The sequence below is a fragment of the Syngnathus scovelli genome, chromosome 7, assembly GCF_024217435.2.
Source record: "Syngnathus scovelli strain Florida chromosome 7, RoL_Ssco_1.2, whole genome shotgun sequence".
NCBI lineage: Eukaryota > Metazoa > Chordata > Actinopteri > Syngnathiformes > Syngnathidae > Syngnathus > Syngnathus scovelli.
Genome location: NC_090853.1, coordinates 7,099,373 through 7,121,069, shown reverse-complemented (window position 1 = coordinate 7,121,069; position 21,697 = coordinate 7,099,373). Strand labels below are relative to the sequence as shown.

At 40.1% G+C, this 21,697-nt stretch overlaps 1 long non-coding RNA gene across 1 annotated transcript; it reads left to right on the top strand.

Annotated features, from left to right (window-relative positions):
- The first annotated feature begins 343 nt into the window (after positions 1-343).
- Positions 344-21,218, top strand: LOC125972785 (uncharacterized). The gene is made up of 2 exons (XR_007482916.2): positions 344-7,823; positions 20,853-21,218. It is a non-coding gene; the product is annotated as an uncharacterized lncRNA (long non-coding RNA).
- Positions 21,219-21,697: the final 479 nt, after the last annotated feature.

Sequence of the window (21,697 nt, the reverse complement as noted above, 5' to 3'; positions counted from 1 at the left end):
AGAGTCAAGGCTTTAAGCGCCTTGTTGTTTTCAATCAGTGTGCTGGGGCTAAATAAAAATTGATATTTGTTTTTGGTGCAGGGAATTTCTCCAAGAAATGTCTGCGTCCGTGTGTATGCGTGTGTGTGTGTGTGTGTGCGTGTGTGTGTGTGGCAGACAGTCTGCTTCTTGTTGTGTGGGACGCTCTGGAAGAAGAGGATACAAGTCCAAGTGTATGTGTGAGAGGGAGGTAGGGTGTTTTGGGAGGAGAAAGGCTGAGTGAGTAGTAGCTATACCTGGACTGGACTGTCCCTCTTGCATTTAAGTGGGTGTGGGAGGGGGCGGCTTGGGGGGGGGGGGGGGGGCAGGAAAAAGGAGTGTGAGCAGAGAGGAGGGGGGAAAGGGGTGAGAGAAGATAGGAAGGAGGTGTTGGGGTGACAGGAGGACGGCTTCATGGCTGCTTTTTCCTTTCGCCGAATTTCCACACTCCCATTTCTCTCTCTCTTTTTTTTTTTGCTTCATTCAGCTGTGCAAGTAAAGAAGATTGCAAAAGAATGAAGGACAGTTTCAGACAGAGAAAGGGAGAAGTTCATTTTTAAAGGGACAGAATTTTGGCTGTGTTGTGGGCAGATTGGCATTTGCAGCTTTTAGAATATAGAAGTGGAAATATGAGCTGTTTTTGTTTTTAATATGGCTATGACATTCAGCGTACGCGGAATTTGGGTTATAACAAAAAAGTGGGGTTTTTTTCTGTTCTTGTTAATTTTCCCCTCCTTCTTCCCCCCGACTAGTCCCTCATCCTCTCCTTTGCTTTTTTTCTCGTCTCACTCCGTCCCAACCTCTCCCTGAAGCGCCTTTCGCTGTTGTTTTTTTTCTGTTTGTTTTTCTTTTGTGCATGTTTTAGTTTTGTGTTTTTCGATAGGTCACTTTGGAAATGACTGCATATAATGTACGTAGCTTATGCCATGCGTCCAAGGCCCTGCCTTTAGAAAGAAAAGAAACATTTGGAAGCCAAAGAGAGCCAGAGAGGCAAAAAATGGGTAAGTCACTATGCTTCCGTTTTGCTATGAGCTGTGTTTGCTGTGTTTCCGCATTTTCCTTTGATTCCGTTTTGATATTCTCTCCTGACACGCGTTGCTTTATTAGTAGTAAAACGGGGCCTCAACTGGCGGCAAGCATTTCTGCAAGTGCTGCATATCTGATTATACTCTGCGGATATTATGAAGTGATAACAGCATGCCTCTTCCTCACCTCTTACGACTTCACCTTTGTTCAACCACCGCACCCCCAACACACAACAACACACGTGCACACACACACACAGACGCTGTTGCTGGGTAGATTTTGCTGGGCAGGTTTAGCCACTGGCACTTTTTAATGCCGACTGTTGCAAGTGTTGCCTGTTAGCTCTCTTCTTGGACTTTCATAAACCTCCTTATACACACGCACGCACACGCAAGCACACACACGTACACACACGCACACACACACACACACACACACACACGCAGGCACACACCGTCCTGCAGCAGTAGTTGGTTCTTTGGAACCTGCTGAACTCTTTTGTTCGAGCCAATCTCAAGGTGTCTTTCAGTGTGCTGGCAAAGTCCCACTAACATACTTTCAGCAACTTGGCAACAGCTTCAAAGTCAGATATCTCATTTAAATTCAGTCAGAGGGAGGTGAAGGAGAAAGCAAACTCCAAATTGAAATTGGGCGGCTCGCGTAAGGAGTCTTACAAGTGTTATTTTGTTGCTGCTTGGAGGACAGCTCTCTTGGTGTTACTAGCGGATGTTTTCAAATTTGTACGATGTTGTGAATACGACTTGAGAATTGGCCCTCACTTTCTTTTTCATAAAAAGTATGTGAGTAGCTAGATTTAAAAAATTCTTTGTAATTTGAAATTATTCATTTTGATTTTTGACACTAAACTACCATCAGTATGCAAAATGTTATGCAAATTTTTCTCAATGAAGTGAAATCATGTCGACACACACAAAAAGAAGCTCATATCTTTGTTTTGGCAAATAAACATCCGCGTTCGTTCTTGTTATAGACGAAAATTTTTCTCACATCTTATTTGAGCTAAGCCACATGGCTCTTAAAATGCCACATAAACTTTTCCAGCAATAACTCAGGCAACCACTCTCTTGTGGTCAGGAAAACAAGTTTGATATATATCGTTTTATAGACTTTTTTTTTTCTCAATCTGTCACACCAATGGACGTTTGAATTCCTGTGCTTACAGCCCCAAACCCGTAGATCCGAACTTGTGTTAATTGCCACCACAAGCTTGTATCTACAGGTCTGCGTCTGTGTAGCTCTAACAACCTGAGCAGCATCACCTAAATCGTTAACAGCAATATTACTAATATTAAAAACTGGTCTCTTAATTCACTTCATCTATCGTCTTTTTTTCCTGATCTGCTGAATTACCATTGAATGTGTGTACACAGTACTGTGCAGGTTCGGGCTATCACTAGCTTTGCCGTTTTAATGCTCTTTTTCACAGCAGCCATTTTGGTGCAGCCATTTTGGTGTAGCATTACAATAAATCGCAAGATCCACACAGTTGGCGGGATTGCATGAAAAGCTAAACTAAAATCGGCATTTGCCTCAGCCATAAAGTTGGTGTCCCGTTCCGCTTGCTGCCAGGTTGAGGTAGTAGGTTGTATAGTTGAGAATTACACCATAGGAGATAACTGTACAACCTCCTAGCTTTCCCTGAGGCATGCACGACACCCTGCATAGCTGGATATTTACCAGGGCTAAATGAATTGCATATTATTGAAAAATGTGTCATTTGTGTAATCTCAACAAGTCTTAAATGCACAAATTGTCAGTTTTGCATCATGACGTTGACATGAGTGGAAACATTCAGTCGCTTCTACTCCATTGTAACTTTTTATTAATGTGTTTTTGCTGATTGACACGGCATTGAAACTTGGAGCAAATGTGTTGAAATGTTGCTTTTTGCGGGATGACGAACGTTTTGACATCTGACTACAAAGGAAAATGCATTTGCAAGTGGCATACAAATAAGGGGAAATAAAAGATTTGTTCAGTCGAGATGTGAACCATTTTCTGGGATATAATTGTCACAATATGCAATTTTCTTTTTAATGATAGCATCAACACAACCATTGTTGATCAAAAGCCTTTCAAAAACGTCTGTGAAATCATCAAAAACCACAACAAAGCACACAGTAAACTCTTTTTTCCCTCAACCCTACAATACCCTTCACAGATTATAAATCCTTTATTGTTCTCATAATAATGAAAATGAGAGATGCAATAAAGCTTTTGCCACCTTCACTGCAACAGTCTCTGATTAGCCTTAGCCACGTCCAGCTTATTAGGAGCAAAAGACTGACCCCTGTTGGTCTACAAAATCAAGCTAGTTAGCATTAAATGTAACTCAATTTGAAAATAAAATTGCATTTGAAAGTGAAATCACCTGCTTTCCTTAAATTAGCGTATAGGGCGGTTTGTTGGAAATTTGTGGGAACAATATATAAGGAAATGGACTGTTACTCGTATAGCGCACGGTTACCTACGTCTCTCACATCTTATCAATATATCTCTCATATCTTATTTTTATTCTTGGTTCAAAATGCACAAATTGTGAGGTATGATTGTACTCCCCTTTATAATGTGTATATTTGTGTTCTTTTAAAAGGATTATTGCACTGCAATTTGCTGGCGACTAGTCCAAAGTCAGCTGGGATAGGCTCCAGCTCACCTTCAACCCTAGTGAGGATAAGCGGTGCTGAAAATGGATGGATGAATGGATGCCTTTTGGTGTTTTGTATAATTTTCCGCAGTTTTATTTGTGTATTTTTGTCATGATTCAATTCTTTCCTTTACCCTTTTATTGGGTGAGGAAACCAAGTAGACAGTTTTGGGGAAGTTACTTTCAAAATGTAATATATTACATATCACTAATTACTTGCCTTTATAAATAATGTTTATTTACAATATTACTTAGACGTTACTTTTTTTTTCAATCAGGGACTCATTCATTTAATAATGATTGCAACACAAGGACATTTGCAACCACATTGTAGCTGGTACGGTCAACTTGTAATGAGGATCTTATCCTATTTAGCCTGAGCTATAATGTTAAATGTTGGGAGATCACTACCTGTGATTAATATTTTTGTTAAAAACAAGAGTTACTTTTTAATATAAATAATTGGAACTCATATTTGGTGCAGCCTTAAAGATTAATTTGTCATTTATGGTAAGTGTCAACATTATTTCACGGTTTTAGTTGAGGATTTCATGTCTCATGTTGACAGGAAAACCTTGTCTTGAAATTTTGTCATCGGTCGTCCACACAAAAAATGTCTCAGCCGGATGTGGCAAATGTCAATCACTCAAGGCTTTTTTTTTTCTTTTTTTTTTTAAATTGACACCTTCCCTGTCGTGTGCACCATCACACACATTTACACACTGTCCAGCCTGAATGCTTGCGTTATTATATCTCAGAGCTTCCTCTGCAGTCCTGCTTTTGTGTGTGCGTTTGCAGTCTTGCTGCTATTTCGTCCAGTGTGTGGGATGTCGTGACAGAACTGGGTCTCCGCTGATGTGTTATTTGGCCTGGCCGACTGATCCCTTGCCATCAGCAGCAGATAACAAATGCTTGGGCAGGACTGAAATGAAATCAGTAAATCAATGGTGACTTGTCTTCAGTTACCTGAATACAGCTAATGTCAGAATGTGTTACTGAATGGTTTCAGCTGCTTTTATGTTAGTTAGCGATCTGGAACATAACCTACTAGAAGTATTAAAAAAAAAAAATAATAATAATAATCTGACATTTTGGTGCAGTTTCGTATGAAAGCAAAAACCTCTGAATTTGGAAGAGCACTCAGTAATAAATTGTGGCTTGCCGTATTTGTTTTTGTTTGTTTATGACATAACACATTCAGAATAGACAGGACTCTGTCGGGTCGCCATTTGGTGCAGGGGGAATTCTTTATTTAGTGTCCCAGATAGCAAGAACAGAAAATACCGTTCTTTATTCACATTTGTATCCAAATACAACCAAATTAGTAAATCATATCATGCTAGTTGATGGCATAGCAAGGGTAATTTTTAGACATCACAGTAGAGGACAAGATGCAATGCATTCAACACAAAATTGAAATCACTATTGAAATTTTGCTTTGAGAATGTGTTCAAAATATATCATACAATTTCTTTTCCTATTTTTAAGGCATCTAAATGACCAATTTCTGGGATATGAAGACCATAGTTTGAATCTGCTGTAATTCAGTGTTGTGTTTGTGCACGAACTAGTTTGTGTATAAACTAGTTTTTCCGGACGTCACATGCGTAGTCTCATGAAGCTGAAGTAATTACATGAGCCAGACAGCATTGGCGTATGAGGTAGAGACTTTAGGTAGAGATATTTTGAAATAAAACCGTTCTGCGAACTTTTTTTTTTTCCATAAAAACATATTGGATATCTACAACACAGAGACCTATTTCAGCTAACTACACGAGTCAAAAAATAATATAGAAATGTATTGAACATGACAAAATAACACTGTTTAAACACAAAACACAATGTGAACTAAAGGCAAGTACGGCTTGTGTTTTAAAAGTAGCTCTCTATATACACGGTTGTTATTGCACCGCGGTCGTGTGCATTGCAGTCTTTACGATTTTTGCACAGACACTGCAAAACATCAGTTTTGCAGTCAGTGTGAATTAAGTGTAACGTGTGTACGTGCATGTACTATATCCCCATGCGTGTGCTCGCAGGCATTAAAGCCGCTAATATTAGCATGTCACTCAAGAAGTGCTCTATTTGGACACAAAGCCGGTGATAAATATGGGGAGCTCTCCTGTATTACTCGTGTGTGTGCATGTGTGTGTGCGTGCGTGTGCATGTGTGTGTGTGTGTGCGTGCGTGTGTGAGCAAGCAAACGCAAATATGTGTCATTATCCAGGCTGGTTTTAAAACTGGTAATGTCAGGGATCTTTAGCATGAGCGTGCCGTCGATCCAGATGCGATATTCTGTACTTAAATAAAGAAGACAGCGCCCTACGCGGATCCGAGTCAAAAAGGCTTCCAGATGAGCTAGGGATGCAGACACACCCAGTCGGTCAGGCAGCCAAGCAGGGAGGACGAGAAGAATAGAAAAGGGCAGTGTGATCTCAGACACTTGCCTTCCGCACTGTGCAAGTCTCTTTGCCTTCGTCGCTGATTTGAGGCTACAGTTGGTTGTACGTCGCCACTCTCCCTCTCTGCTCCATCTGTCCCTCCCCCATCCTCTCTCCTCTTTCTCTCCTTCCTCTCTTCATTTCTCTCTCTCTCTGTCTCTCTCGCCGCGCCAAAGCCTGGGGGAGCCAGTGGAGATTATATGTAGCCTCTATAAGCCAAAGCACATCATGTTGCAATGTTTCTGCGGCCCCTCTCGCTCATTCGCTGTCGGCCTCTCCTTCACTCTCTGAAGGGATAATGGGATTGATGTCGGCCCACAGGAGGACGGAAAGAAAGACGGCAAAAAAGAAATAAAGACAGAAATTAAGAAAAGACAGAAGTAAAGAAAAGACAGAAGAAAAGACAGAAATAAAGAAAAGAGAAAGAAAGAAAGAAAGAAAGAAAGAAAGAAAGAAAGAAAGAAAGAAAGAAAGAAAGAAAGAAAGAAAGAAAGAAAGAAAGAAAGAAAGAAAGAAAGAAAGAAAGAAAGAAAGAAAGAAGAGGATTTCCTTCAAGGGTGCAAATGTGACAATGGCAAGGTGGAAAAAAACAAGTCCGGGTCCACCCCCTTTTCCTCCTCCTCCCTCTCTCCTTACCTCGCTCCCTCGCTCACTGATATGGAAGAAAGAGTGGGCCTCTAGCTGTAACTGATTACAGCTGTGGGGCAAATTAATGGATGATATTTCTCTTCCCTTTCTTGCTGTTTTTTCCCCATGTTTCCTCTCCTGCCTTTATTATGAAGGGGGGGGGGGGTTAAAGACAAATACTAGGGTGAGAAGAGGGAGGAGTTGTTCAGGGGCTTTCCCCCCCGTGTTTTCTCCTTTCCACTTCTAATCAAAAAGCGGGAAAAAAACGAGAGAAAGTGGCAAGGAAGAGCGAAAGTGAAGCTGCACAAGAGATTTGAGCAATCCTGCTTTACGTATTTACATGTGGGCATGCTTGTCTGTGTCCAACCCGCCTTTAGACCTTCAAATTCAGATAAAATTACGTAGTGTCGGTCCCGATGCGAGCAAGGTAAAAGAGTCCTTCAGTGTGTGTGTGTGTGAGTGTGTGTGTATGTGTGTGTGTGTGTGTCCCACCCCCACCTCCACCTCTACTCTGCTCAGTAAGTGAGGCTGCATACTGGTATGCTTGACTGGCACTGCGCACCCGGCTGCTAGCACTCCTGCTCTTTTCGACTCCCCTTTTTCAACGTCTGACGCTTCCACCTATTTTCCAGAAAGCGGAATTACATCGCCCTCTCTCTCTTTTCTCCTGTGAGTGAGAGAGAAAGGGAGAGGGGGAGAGAGGCACCAAAGATAGGGAGGGGAGGGAGGGAGAGAGAGAGAGAGTGTACACATGGTCCATTCCGGCTCGGTCTCGCACCCACCTCATGCCTCTCGTTCTTGCCTCTGCCATCACTCTCCTTCGGTTTATTGCGTCTGGCTGTGAGCAGCCTGCTTGAAACGATGGTTCGGCTTTTGGTGAAGTCATTCTTATTGAAAGCAAAGTTACTACCTGGAATCTCCTTGGTGTGCTGCTGTAACTTTAAATCTGAGCTTTCTCTCTTTGCCTGTTTTTCTTCTTCCTCTTCTGAGCAGGCAAGTGAGCTAGGAGACGAAAAAGCAGGAGGTTCCCGTTTCAAAAGGAGGTGAGTGACTACCTTGCTCCCCACTTCCATCTCAGCTTCCCATCTGTTTCCTGTGCTTTAGACCACCGTGCTTGCATGATGGAACCATAGAGCTCTGTGAGCTGCCTTGCCTCAGTGCCGCCTCAGGACGTCGCTGAAGAAGCTCTGATGGAGCGCTGAAAGGTTTAGCCGTGGTGCTAAACATGCCAGGCAGCTACTCGGTTGTAATTTGGAGATTGGGGTTCTCACTCTCTGGAGTCGTTGCAGGTTTTTGTCATCCACATTGGTGGTGCAATGACTTGACATCGTCTGATTCCAGGTTTATAGAAGAAGTAGGATATTTTTGGTATGCTGGATGAAAGCAGCCATACCTGATGGAGGAAAAGCTTTTTTAAAGTGTTGTATTGTTCGTCTAAAGAGGGGGAGGGACAGAGAGTGAAAGTGTAAGGGGGGGGGGGGGTTAGTCAGGCCAATGTTGTGTCTGGCACTTGCTATTGTATATTCTCGCAACGTATACACGGGCAGCAAAGTTGGCAACCGCTGGGCTTAATTTATCTGGATGTGGCAGTATAATTGGCAAAGCTGCGTGCCTTTTACTTGCAAAGAAAGAGCGCATGCTAGAGCTAAGCCACTTCGTCCTCATTTGACTTCACAACAAGTTTCAGTTTGCTAACAAAGAGCGGGAGCAGAACGGCAGTGTAAGAGGCTTAGAGGGCATGTGTAGCTGATGTGGACATGTGTCTCTCTCCGTCCCTGAGACCCTAACTTGTGACGTTGTGTTTTCATGTCCACGGGTTAGGCTCTCGGGATCTGAGAGGGGTTCGCGCTCGCCACCATCACCTGTACGTCTGCCTCTCCCCGAACAATGCCCGTTTGATAACGCGCAGTCATTACGGAACGCTTCCCCGTTTGGCTCCTCGTGCAAAAAAGGCATGTCACCTTGGCTGCTGCTCTTATCAGGCTGCTGCACCTTGCGCCATCCTCCATGAGCAATTTAGTAAGCCATACTAGGGTGTGCTCGTGCGGGGTTGTGCTTTCACTTTGTGTACGTCATGTGGGCAAGTTGGAAGGGATAATGAATTGTAATAAGGGTTCTACTACTAGAATTATTTTTGGTCATACCTTTGATTTGATGGCATCAGGCCAACTTGAAAGAATTAATTTAGTTTGCCTAACGATGTAAGCCGATCAAATTTACATGCACGAACAATAAAGCAATCAAATCTGACAAATGAAAGTGATAGTTCCGCTGCTTTTCAAATCCGATAATTCTTCAGGTTGTCACCCTACAGGCGTTTGCTCTTACAAAAGCAGAAGAATTTGATCCATTTGAAAAGGGCATTTTTCAAACGTTGCTTGTGCTAAAACCGATAAAGAAATACTTAACAGCCGGTTAGCAACAGGCGCTTGTGAAACCTGGTTAGTGTATGTAATACATTTGCCATCGCTTGTGATTCCTGAATTGCGCAGCAGGCCTTTGTGTGCATTCACCTGTATGACTTGAGAGCAGCACAGAGTAATGTCGAGAGCGTGACCATGACAGCTCTGTACGTTATGTGCTTGACCTCAGTGAACCTTCTGCGTCATTGAAGATTACAAAAATGAACTGACACACATCCCAGTAAAATAGTTATTTTTTGTCGTATTTCTTCATTGACATTTTTGTTTTGTTTGACCTTCATATTTGATTTGGATTTAAATCTGCTTCATCATACCAAAGCTATTTTGCGATTGCTTTTTTTATTGAGTAAATTCATGACCCTTTAGTTTAGCTTGTCTGTTTTTGCTGCAGCATTTATGAATGTCAATTAATTGCTGATATTTTTTCGTACACGAGACTATGTATGGCTTGTGATTGAAATGCTTGCAACCCTGAAAATTCATTTTGGAATTTCTCTGTGTAGCTTCTCAGTCATGGCTTATTTTTCCTCATCTTTCCTCCTAAGGGACAATTGTTTTGGCTATACTCAAGAATAATTTTTATATACACAATCTTATAGAAAAGCTGCCTGATATGATTTCAACTGACTATCAAGAGATGGGTTTTCTTATTGCATTTCGTCCTGTAGTTGACATTGGCTATGATGACCGCTGCAAACTATATTCGCTCCAGTATTGGATTTTATTTCGCAGGTGGACCTAATATTTCGGTCTGTGAGTGTGCATGCGCCAACGCCAACATACTTCAAAGTGGATTCCGAGAGAGATTTCTGGCCTGTTGTTAATTAACAAATATGGATTTTAACTTCAACCCCCACTGCGCTGCTAATCTGCTGCTTTAGCAATTCTCTTATGTAATGCTTTTGTAAGCCTCGACTCTCCCTTTCCCACCACCCCTCTGCATCCAAATCATATTTTATTTGTTCAGCTTGGTGAACAAAAAATTACCTGAAGGGACTTAGGGTGTCGCAGATAAGCTTGGGGGGGGGGGGGGCTTCTTCATTGTTCTGCTCCTCCACACACACAGTCTGTACATTGCTTCTCCGTGGCCGAGTGAGGCAGACAGACTGAGGGAGTAGTGGGCTTATACCGGCCACAATAAGCTGCTTTATCAACCTAACGTTATCCTTGATTGAATTTTTCACAAAGGGGATTCGAGCGTGTCATCTTCTCCTGATTGGATGGAAATAATGCCGTATGCACCTGGGAAGCTGATTTTATGATCTGATCGTGCATTTCAGACGGATTGAGTTCAAATGTGGATGAAACAGTTTATCGTTGCGGCACTTCAGATCAGCGTGCTATGATAGCATTTTCGTTTGTATTCTGTTTGGGTATTTAAATGCAGCCTGCGGCGTTTGTTACCTAAAACGCTCGGAAAAAAGCAAGAAAAGGAACTGCTACACTGTTGATTTCACATATGACAACTTGGTCCTGAGGGCCACATCATTTTATGTGGCTTGCGAAAAGCAAATTCTACACATCGACTTCAAGCGTCTTGCTAAAAAGCCAACATTGCAAATTGTCTTCAGTTTTTAAAACATTGAGATCCTACAATCGTTTTTTTGTTACCAATCCCCCTCCTAAAATAAATATACGAGTATTTGAACAAACATGAATGGCCTCTGTTTCCATAAGTCGTTCTTCACCAATTTAAGTCATATATGGCAATTTTGCATTTATTTGGATTTACAGCCATAATGGCCTTCTGAAGGACTGTTCAGGACAGTGAAAACAAAGAAGTCCTAATAGACCTGCGGTAAACAAGATATGACAATATTCTATAAATAAGATGCTTCAAGATGTCTATATACTACCATTATCTGAAAGTTACTGCCATACAAAACATAAACATTTCAAGCACTGTATTTAAAGCAACCACACAGCCTGTCCTATCTGAATGCTAAGATATAATGGGAATAATTCCATGGACACAGAGGATAACACTTGGCATGTATGGGGCAGTTTATGTAACAGGCATCTGACCACAAACATTGTTAGAACACATGTAGACAGACCATAGAACATTCCTCACATGGATATATTCCTAATGACTAATATTAGTGCCGCACTGAAGATCTTTGAATTGTTGGTTCTGAGAACATTTTCCCTGGGATTGTGGTTTGGTTCAGTGTGCGATGTATGGTAGTTGTTGAACCCACAATTTTCCAAGTTGGCCTTCAGGTCTTTGGATGTTTGACATGTTGTTTTTTTTCAATCATTCGCACCAAACTTTGAAGACTTCAGTCAAAAAAAAAACACCTCCCCACCCCCAATGTACAGGGAGGTTCTTTACAATTCTCTTCTCGTCAAACTTCTTAATCACATTATGCACTGTTGAAAAAGGAATCCCAAGGTCTTTCGAGATGGCTTTATACACTTTGGAGGTCTTGTATTTAAGAAGTATAGAACTTCTGATGTTCTCAGACAGCTCCTTTGTTTTCACCAGTGACAAAGAAAAATAGGATAACAGGTGTTTTTTTAAAACATGAATGTCATGTTATAATTCATGTCACATTGGGACAGACAATTTAGAATACGCGATTCACATTTGTGATTTACCATAGGAGCGTTACAATGTGTTCCCATTTTTATTTAAAAGAAAGGGTCAAATACCAGTGACAATGTTTTCCTCCCATTCTTGATTGTTATACTATATGGATGTTTTTTATATTTATACACTATACACTTACATTGAGGCGGGATGCTTAGATTGCTTTCTTGCATTACACAAAGCTGGAAACATATTGTAATGTGCTTCAATGTCTCATGAGGACGATATTTTAGGTTTATTAGATTCATTCCATTAATATGGCCGCACATACCAATTGAATTGTCACATCATTGTTACTGTTCTAATTCAAGCTAAGTGCTTAGGTTGATAAAATTCCTGATAAGATGAATCTTTTAGTAAAAGAACATGAACAGCAGGTGGATGAATGGAAGCTACGGTCCGTCGGCGAAGAGGTCGCTACAGTTTAGTGAAATGATTCAATTGGATTACCCTTGGAGTTGAATAATTGATCAAGGGGAACGACGCGTGGAGTGCAGGGACTGCTAGCTGGCAATACAGTACGTGTGCTCTGTTCCTCTTTGTGTCAAGTTTACAGCCACTATACTGCAGTTTCTTTTTGCCACACCCTTTTTTTTTTCTCTGCTGCGGACAAGAAGCCACATCGTGAATAAGCAGCATACAAGGTTGGAATTTTTAACAAGATGGGTATAAATGTCGACGGCGACCCCTTTGCCTGTGTGGATCAAGCAGGTCTTCTGTTCACTATCCCTGTGCACATTCCTTTGGGTGGAGCAACAAGATGGCGATGTGGCGCCATGTGGTGCCAATGTGTGCAGCCTAGGAATCTTTAAGTCTGGACTTCTTCTCATTCCTTTTCGTTAATAAGGGTTTCATGGTTTGATTGCTTCGTTTTTATTTTCAAAATAAATATTTTAAATCAATCAAACGTGATTGTTGAACACATGGGGAACTCACTGGTACATGAATGGCTGCAGTGTTTAAAGGGCCACAATAAAGTCAAAAGGTTTGGAGTTCTCCATCGTACAATACAAGCAGATTATTCAGGTAACGCTCGCCTCAATCAAAACAAAGAAAATATACTCAAACGTAAAGGTCACTCTGCTTCAAAGCAGCTGCTTATGTTCATCCCAAAAAGAAAAGGCAAAGGTTTGGTGCTGAGGCAGAGTGAGCTGTTTGTGGAGTTGCCCTTAACATTGGATTTAATTTAATCATCATGTTGAAAACTGCTGTGTTCACAGACACATCGATCAAAAGGTTAAAAAAAATGTGGATGATTAATAGATCGTGTACAGGGAGGATATGGCGATGTGATCAGCCTTGGCTGAGTCTGTCGCCACAAAGACATGACATTAAAGTTGTTTCATGTGGCTTATTTTATTGGAACTATGGAACTGCTCTGGCCTTCATTTGAACGACAACATCAATACAGTGTTTGAAAATGTCGATTAGAAGCAGTAATGTCATGTCTGATCAGTAGTATTTTGAAAAAACTATTTTTTTCCTTTTCATCATTTTATTTTCATCTCCTTTCAAGTATTTCGCCACAAAATGTCAGTTTCCTTTCAAAGGGCCAACGGAGAAAGGAAACTGAAACTATTTCAATTACAGTACAGCTCTAATTTATCTATGGATTTTAATTTGTCGCTTTTAAGAGAAATTCAAGTATTGCAAGCCCATCATGTTTAAACTGGCGCCGATCTTTGGGCGTCGTGTTTGTCATCTATCTCCAGATAATGTCGTCATGCTGAGCTCCTTCTGTTTTTGCTTTATATGAATCATTGCTGTTTTTTTTCCAGGCGCAAAATAAATGTTTATAGTAACATATCTAATTGAACAAACATGTCACAAACTACTGAGACATTGATATACGTTTCGAGATTCATTGCTGTAAGTAGTGGCTGTCTATTTTAATGATGTTATTTTAAAGCAAGCCCCTCATAACTTCCAGGTCTGCTTATTAATGCTCTTCTTGATAAACTATGTGTGGTAAAGTTCCAGAATGTTGTTTGGCAACAATTCATTGTCATGAAAGTTTTTTTGTTTTTGTATAAAAATAAACAAATAAAAAGAAAGATTCTTGGTCGCATTCCACAATGCTTCATCACAAATCATTACAAACATACAATATTTATGAGAATAAACAATAAAAAGAATACAGTTATCCCTCGCCGCTTCACGCTTCACCTATTGCGACCTTGGTACACCGCGGATTTTTATGAAAACAAATATTTCGGATATATTCGGTGCTGATTGGCTTAGAGCTCTAAGAGTTCTAACCACGCTTTATCTCAGCCTCCCGCAGTTGCGCTACGTATCCACTTTTCTACTTCGTTCGCGTCATCAGAATCAGCAGCATCTCTGATTTGCGCTACGTTTGCATTACAGATCACTGTAAGCTTCTTAATTTCTAACAGAAATGTTGTCCTGTCTGGTGTAGTGTTCAAATCAAATTCTTCTGTTCTTCGTATTACTTTTTTCCCCACACACCAATATGCCATTTGAGTTATTTATATATTCATTGGATCTATTTATATACTCTGAGTGTCTGAAAGCTCTGACAAGATTCGTTATTAAATTTCATGTCAACGCTTTATTAAAGCATGCTTGTAGGAGGGGCGGATCTTTATTGGGTCTGGATTTGCAGCGAGTGACATTTTTGATACTAGAGGGCTCGTCAATGTCAGTAAATATAGCAACAGAATCACTAAATTGTCAACTCTGGGACAGTATCCACACATCATTGAGTTCTTCTTTTAGTTGGGCAGGGTTCATTTTGCTTTCATTTACAAGCAGACTCGAACACGGCATGTGCAAATTTATGCCTCCCGGCGAACGACCGAAGGGATTTTGAGGTGAAAAAATGTACGTACCTTGGCAGATTATTGTGTTATTGCGAAGCCTTTGCAAAAAACTGCCCGATTTCTGTATTTAGAGTCTAAATGCTTGGTTAGAACACACTGAAACCTGTCAAAGATATATTTATGATACTATTTTGAGCCACATCGACTCGAGTCCTTGTTAAGAAATGCTGTGAAGTAACATCTTTGTGTGCTGTTGATTTATTCTCAAGTCTTCGATGCCTAACTTCAACCTACCTTATCTGCATTTTATGAGCAAAACATTTTAAATAGTATTTGCAACATTTAAAAGCATATCTAGAAAAAAGGAATCATAATATGTCCATTCTGTGAAAGAACTATGTCCATCAATGATACATGCTAACTATCTTTGCTCCCCAAAAATGTTAATGTGATTTATTGGTATGATCATTTCCCCTTGTTTTTGACTAAAAGCAACACAAATTGCATTTGTTGTTATTCATGTTCATTTGCTGTCTCTTGCTCTCTCAATCCGTACATCGCATGCACACTCTGCCAGTAAACCCATGTCGAGATTTGGCACACACACAAACACGCACACACACACTCAAGAGCTCGGCAGAAAATGTAGGCCAGAAGCCATCTGAGGATGGGGCTCAGTAAAAGAGGTACGAAGACAGACGACAAGAAAAGCATTCGAGAAAGACATTCATTTGGAATAGAAGGCAGTTATAAGTTTTATACCTTTAACGTGATACAGTATGTATTCCAAATGCCATATTGTAGAGAGAGAGAGATTCAAATGGCTCAAAAACTACATTCCTGCCCTTTATCCAGATTATCTCGCGTTTTCCTACTTATCTCTGTGACATGCAGTGAATTTGACTCCTATGGATATTAAAATATGAAACCAAAATAGAAGCCTAGCCTGTTTTTTAATTTGACCCTTAATTGAAATATTTGTTGCAATTTACAATCAAGGTCAAAATTGAATTATTGAACATTTGTTTTCAAACCTTGCTTTATTCATTTTCACACTCTCAATAATGTAAATAGCAAGAAAGAAAAGATTTAGTATAAGGTCAAGCATGCATTGTTGTTTTGCTGATCTTTTTAACAATCAAATAAGCATTTGGTATTCCCAGTATAATTAATGAGTTGTAAAATCCTCAATTATAAAATGATTTAGGCATCTGGTATCGTAACTATACGGCTCAGGATTCTAACAAACCAATACATGTCAAGGTACACGGAGGAAACCCTCAAAATCACGGGTTGAGCATGCCACTCAAGAATCCTGGAACCAAGATTTGAATTCTAAACTTCAGAACCGTGAGGCAGACCACTCATCTACTGCGCTACTCAATCTCAGTACATACATTCAAAAATGTTCATCTATTGGTTGTGATTGTCTTCATGTTTAAAAGTCTTGTCAAGTTTTTCACATTGTAGAAAAGCCAGCCTAAGACTGCTACATTTTCACCTCTGTTTGCTGGCAATAAACAATCTTCTTTTTTCAATGTATCTCTTGTCTATATTTCTCCCAATGAGCCAGTTTAATTCATGTATAAATAAAAAAACTATGTTCAATTGACCTCTTTGCTCAACACCTGACTCAACCGGTATGTACGAAGACCTAATATGCACGTTAAGCACAACGACACACATGTGAACATGGACTTCCTCTGAAATTTGCATCAAATGAGATGTTGATATTTTTGCTGTGAATCAGACCCAACATTGGTCGCTTCGGCTTAACACGGGTTTTGACCTGATTGTCTGTCCTCTCCTTCCTTCCTTAAGTTTGCACAGTGGTTTGCAATAGCCTCTAGTTGCCATAGAAACCAAATCTTGCTGTTTTCCCTGTCTTTCTCTCTCTCTGCAGGAAAATGACAGTTGAATCTGAACTCGGCGCCCTTGCTTCATTTCATCTATCCCTCATAGCTCTTGTCACCTTCCATCTATGATCCTCTTTTCCTCTTCCTCTTCCACACTGTTTTCATTTTTCCTTTTCTTGCACCCTCAGCCGCCTTGCTTCTCGGAGCTTAATCCGTGCTTGCTGAGCTGCTGATTGCTGCACATGCAGAACACGGGGTCACTATGAGTTTATGCTTGTATTTACATTACTTGCTGCTGTCAGATCTGAGGAATGTGGCTGGGGCTGAAATACAATTATCATATAGCAACTAAAGCACATTTCCTTCGTAGCGAGCTTACTTCCCATCAGAACTGCCTCGTTCATTCGCCTATGCTTTTGTTAAACGAACGACTCCTCCAGCCGCAGCAGCCAGTCGCTAAAGTTTTAGGGGCGACTTTGAACGTTCTCTTCAGCAGCACATAATGTATCATCAAAGCTGGGATTAAAAGTTTTTTTTCTTCTGTCTTTTTTTCATGGTCTTGGCTGTCGGAAGAGTTGAGCTGGAAGATTTAAGCTTATTAGCTTAAAGAACAGGGGAAGGGAGTTTTGAACTGATGTATGGCAGACTTCAAAGATGGCTTAATCTCTCAGTACACATGCCCTATACAGGCTATTTTTACTGAGAAGCCATGTTTCTTCCAAAAGACTTCCTCTTGCTACCCTATAACAGCTCCGGGTTTTATTATTGCTTGTATGTCTAGACAGGCAAGACTTCCCAGCTGAGTATTTCCCTCTTTCTAGTAACTAAAGGGCATAGAGTGGATAAATAAAGTCCCCGTTTTGAACAAAATTCAACAGAGCGAATATTTCACACATTTTTACACTACTAGAACTGTTGACCTTAGTTCGAGGTTAATCAGAGGCACTTTAAATGGTGGCAGATGTGTGTGACTCTGAACGTGGTTGTTAAATTCTGAACACAGCAACATCGCCAGTTACAAGAAGGTGTGCATACTTGTCCAACCACATTATCTCAGTTGTTGACTTTTACTTTACTTAGACTTTTTATTTTCTTCATTTGAACAGATTAGAGATCGCAATGGTGGGAAAAGTTTTGAAGTCATCCATCTTTGTTTTTATGCAGTTTCTGTAAACTTTGGTTAAATCCGCCTAAAATCCTACCAATTGTCTTGTTACTTTTTTTTTTAAAATGTTTTAATTTTTTTTTCTATTTTTCCCAACGAAAATTTGGAAAAATGAAAGCTACCTCAACAAGTTTTTGGAATTAATATTTGAAAATTCTATTTCATGCAATAACTTAAAAGTGTTTCAATTCCAAATCGGAAAAACAGCTTCACTAAATGAACAGACTGTTTTAGTATTTGCGGTCAAAGTCAAACATGAGAAGTCAAGGTAAGTCCAGTTATTGAAGAACATCAACACACTAGTGTACTTCTTCTGGACTTTGCGCTTTTATGTTACAACAATTTCCAGTGGTTCATCATTGGGACTTTAGCCGCATGCAAGGAAGGGTGCGCTCTCGGTCCTTGAACAACTATTTCTGAGGAGTCAGAAGTTTATCTGGTCCCTCAGGTGGAGGACAGTGAGTCAAGAGGCAAACATGTGTTTCTCAATTGGAAAATTCCTTGCAGAGAATACAGCCGGGAAGCTACGCATCAAACCCAGAGTGACTGAATTTTGATCAAGAATGAGTTTTAACAAAACAATTTCTTCACAAACAACTCATGTTGAAGTAGACTTTATAATGTGGACCACCGACTTTGCCCAGCTAAAAAAAAAAAAAAAAAAAAGAATGAAATAAGAAAATCATCATTCACTGCCTGGGACTTTTAGCAGCTCTCAGTCATCGAATTTCTGCATTGGGCAATCAGCTCCAAATATTAGACTGTATGTCCTGCCTTTCCCGAGCAGATCACAGTGGAGCAGTCCCAGATTGATACTGGGGTGAACTCCTTTGAGTGATTCATGTATCAATCTGGGTCTTGGCTGTGGAAAATCTACTTTTCTACCAAAAAAAAAACATCAAGCAGGACATATTTGGTGTTATTTACCACTGCTTGTATATCAGTCAGCCGGTGCACTTGTTTGATTGGCTACATTTTTCACATCACAATCCTCAGAGTCAAAGGACTTGGGGAGACCTCAATTTCCCCGACACAAAGATTTTTAGTTGTAAAGGTTGTGCACGTTTATTTATGATTATTGCCCGTGACCTATTTATGACTCCATTGTTGTGACAAAACCACGCCTAACACTTTTCATACCAAAGGATAATCTCATAGAACAATCAAATACTGTAAGACATACTGTAAGATAGAGGGTAAATGTCCTTAATTGGAAATGGGCAAAATCGTGACAAAAACAGCCCCATCGTACTCAACCTATAGAATCCATTGATGTGTACACCAAGAAAAAAGGTAGCATTTAATTGTTTCAGAAAACACTGGACGTTGGAAATGCATGAAAGGTGTGTGTGGTATTGGCAATGCTGTGTGTGGCATCTGGCCACCTTTGATCGCCCCCTTCAGAGCCTATTTCAAAAGACTCCCTTTTGGAAGAAAAGTGTGGGTGCTGGAGGGGAAGGAAAACGTTATAGAGGAAGACGGAGGGACTCAAGAGAGGGAAGCAGTGAAGTGTGAAGACTGTGCATCTTTCTCCCACTGTCTTTCATCACTCTAAGAAGCCTATTATGTCTGTGGAAAGTGGCAGAACAAGCAGACATTTGCTCACTCCCTCTCCCCAGTTTCTTAATATAGGAAGTTGGTTCCCACAGGCGGAACAATACGTTAGCCAAGCGGAGCAGTATTGTTTGAGGGGAGGATTTGCTCAACCTGAAACTACACAGACTTTAGAGGAGCTACTTATGAGTGCAGGAAACATAGGCACCCTATAGTCCCCAGTGGGGTACGACCATTATGGCTTCAACAGGACCTAAGTTTGCCAGATGAACCAAAGTCCACATAACACAAGACAAGAATTGCTTTAAACCTCAGAGATTTGTTACAAATTATGTGACAGTAATGGCTTGATTGTTGTAGGCTATCTAACAATCTCCTAAAACATTTACTTTAATAGCTTTAAACTTATTTCAGAGTGCCTCTGAGGCAACCTTGTACTTTAGTTCTATTTTGTTGCTGGATCAACACATGTTCATTTTGATTCATTATTACAAGGGGAAAGGTGGATAAAAAGTAGCCAAACGCCCTTTTCTATTTCTGCACTTTAGGTGATGCACAACAGTGACCTAATTCCTGGCACACCAATAACGCTGGCGCAGAAAATAGATTGAGTAATGGCAGTACAACTTTAGGCTAAATCTTTTTCTTTTTCTTTTTTTTTTTGCAGAACATTGTGAGGAAATGCTTATGATTGTGCCTCAAAATTCAGAGGATCTAGATTTGAACTTGAAACTATTAGGCTGAGGCCCTTCCGTGTATAGTGAGCAGGCATGGGCTTTCTTCAAAGACTCCTGCTTCTTATCATCTTCCAAAAACACGCATGTTGGGCTCATTGAAGAATCTAAATAAACTCTAAATAGATGTGAATTTGAGTGTAAATACATGGTTGTGTACATGTGCCCTGTGATCAAGACCGGAATAGGACTGGAATTTCATGGCTCAGACCAACCCATTCTAGTTAACGTTTTAATGAAGACAAATAAAATATCTAAATTCCGTCTGAATGTGCTTTCAAGATCAAAATCCGTGTTCATTTGAATTAACTTGTGATCATAAATAGTTAAAATGGTCAAAATAATTTCTGGCATTTTGCTGTTTTAATTGAATCTTTAAATATGCAGAAGTAACTAGTCCATTGCATGGTGGGCAAAAAAATCCTGAACAAAAATAATTCCTAAAATTAACTCCAAGTACATTGTTTGCGAGTACGTTCGGCCGTATTAGCCAGTACGTTCAAGCGTATTTCCGAGTATATTCCAATCAAAGGTATTTAAGTCTCGAAAGTACATTTGAACGTATTTGCCGTGCATTTTTTTTTTTTTTTTTACTCTTCATTGGTAGCTCCACGCCTCCATAGAAATGCAAGGTTAAGATGCTTTTTTTCTATTTATCTCCCACTCCCGAGTCCCCATACACTTTCTGTCTCTCAAGCAATACCACATTCAACACCGTATGCCTTTCAAAGTCATCGGGTCATTGTAGCGCTACAAAAAAATACAAAACTAAACTTTCAGTGAGAACTCTTGGCCTTTCTGACATTTAAAAAAAAAAACTTGATTGAACAACATAAAGGATTTAAGTGGAACTGTAGTGTTATTGCTGTTGCTGTGATAAAATGACTTTTCAGAATAAAATTGGGGACATGAGTTCAGCTTCCCTTTCACATAGCAGTTACAGTTTTTTTTTCTCCTTCAACAGGCTATGCCTCAGCAGCGGTCAGCAAGGTATGCGACTCTATTGACAGCACGAAGTAGGGGGTCCAACACTGGTCCGTTCACGAGTCCCGTCCCCCCCATCCTGTCTCAGCCAAGCCCTCTGCTAGCTCAGGCCTGGCCAGCAGTGAATGAACATGACTTTGGGGTGTGTGGGGGTTCAGTGTGGGGGTTCACAGCCTCTTTTGCTGTGCTAGTGCTAAAGCAGACACGTGCTTTGAAGATGCACTTGAATCTGGAACTGAATGTTGAAATAGTTTCTTTATAATTATCATATAATATTAAACATATAAAAGAAATCTCTGGATTTTTTTCTCTCAGCTGTTCATTCATGCATGGTTTTTGGTATTTGGTAAGCCCATGCAAGTTCAGGGTGAACATGTAAAACGTCACTAAAATGCAACATCTAAAAATCAAATGCTTCTAAATCTATGCAAATTCCAGTACAATTAAAACATTTGGAGGAAGGAATTTGCCTCAACTTTCAAACAAACTGGAAGGTTAATCACTTTTGTATGGAGCAAATTTCTCACAATCGCATGCACATCATACTGTAAGTCAAAGAGAATTTGTGACACGGTTTAAGTTTAATATCTCCGTGGTTTGTTGATATTTGTTTTGTTTTTTTATCTGCAATAGCCAATAAAAGTTGAAAGGCTTGAAAAATGAGAGGATCTGATTGTGGCGACGAACTGGAATATCTTGAAAAAGGTCATCTTGGGCATTTCCAACACAAAAGAATATTTTAAACCCAATAAGATGAAAGAAGGAAAGATTTAAAAAAAAAAAAAAAAAAAAAAATCAACAAATAAAGTAAAATGATAATGAAAA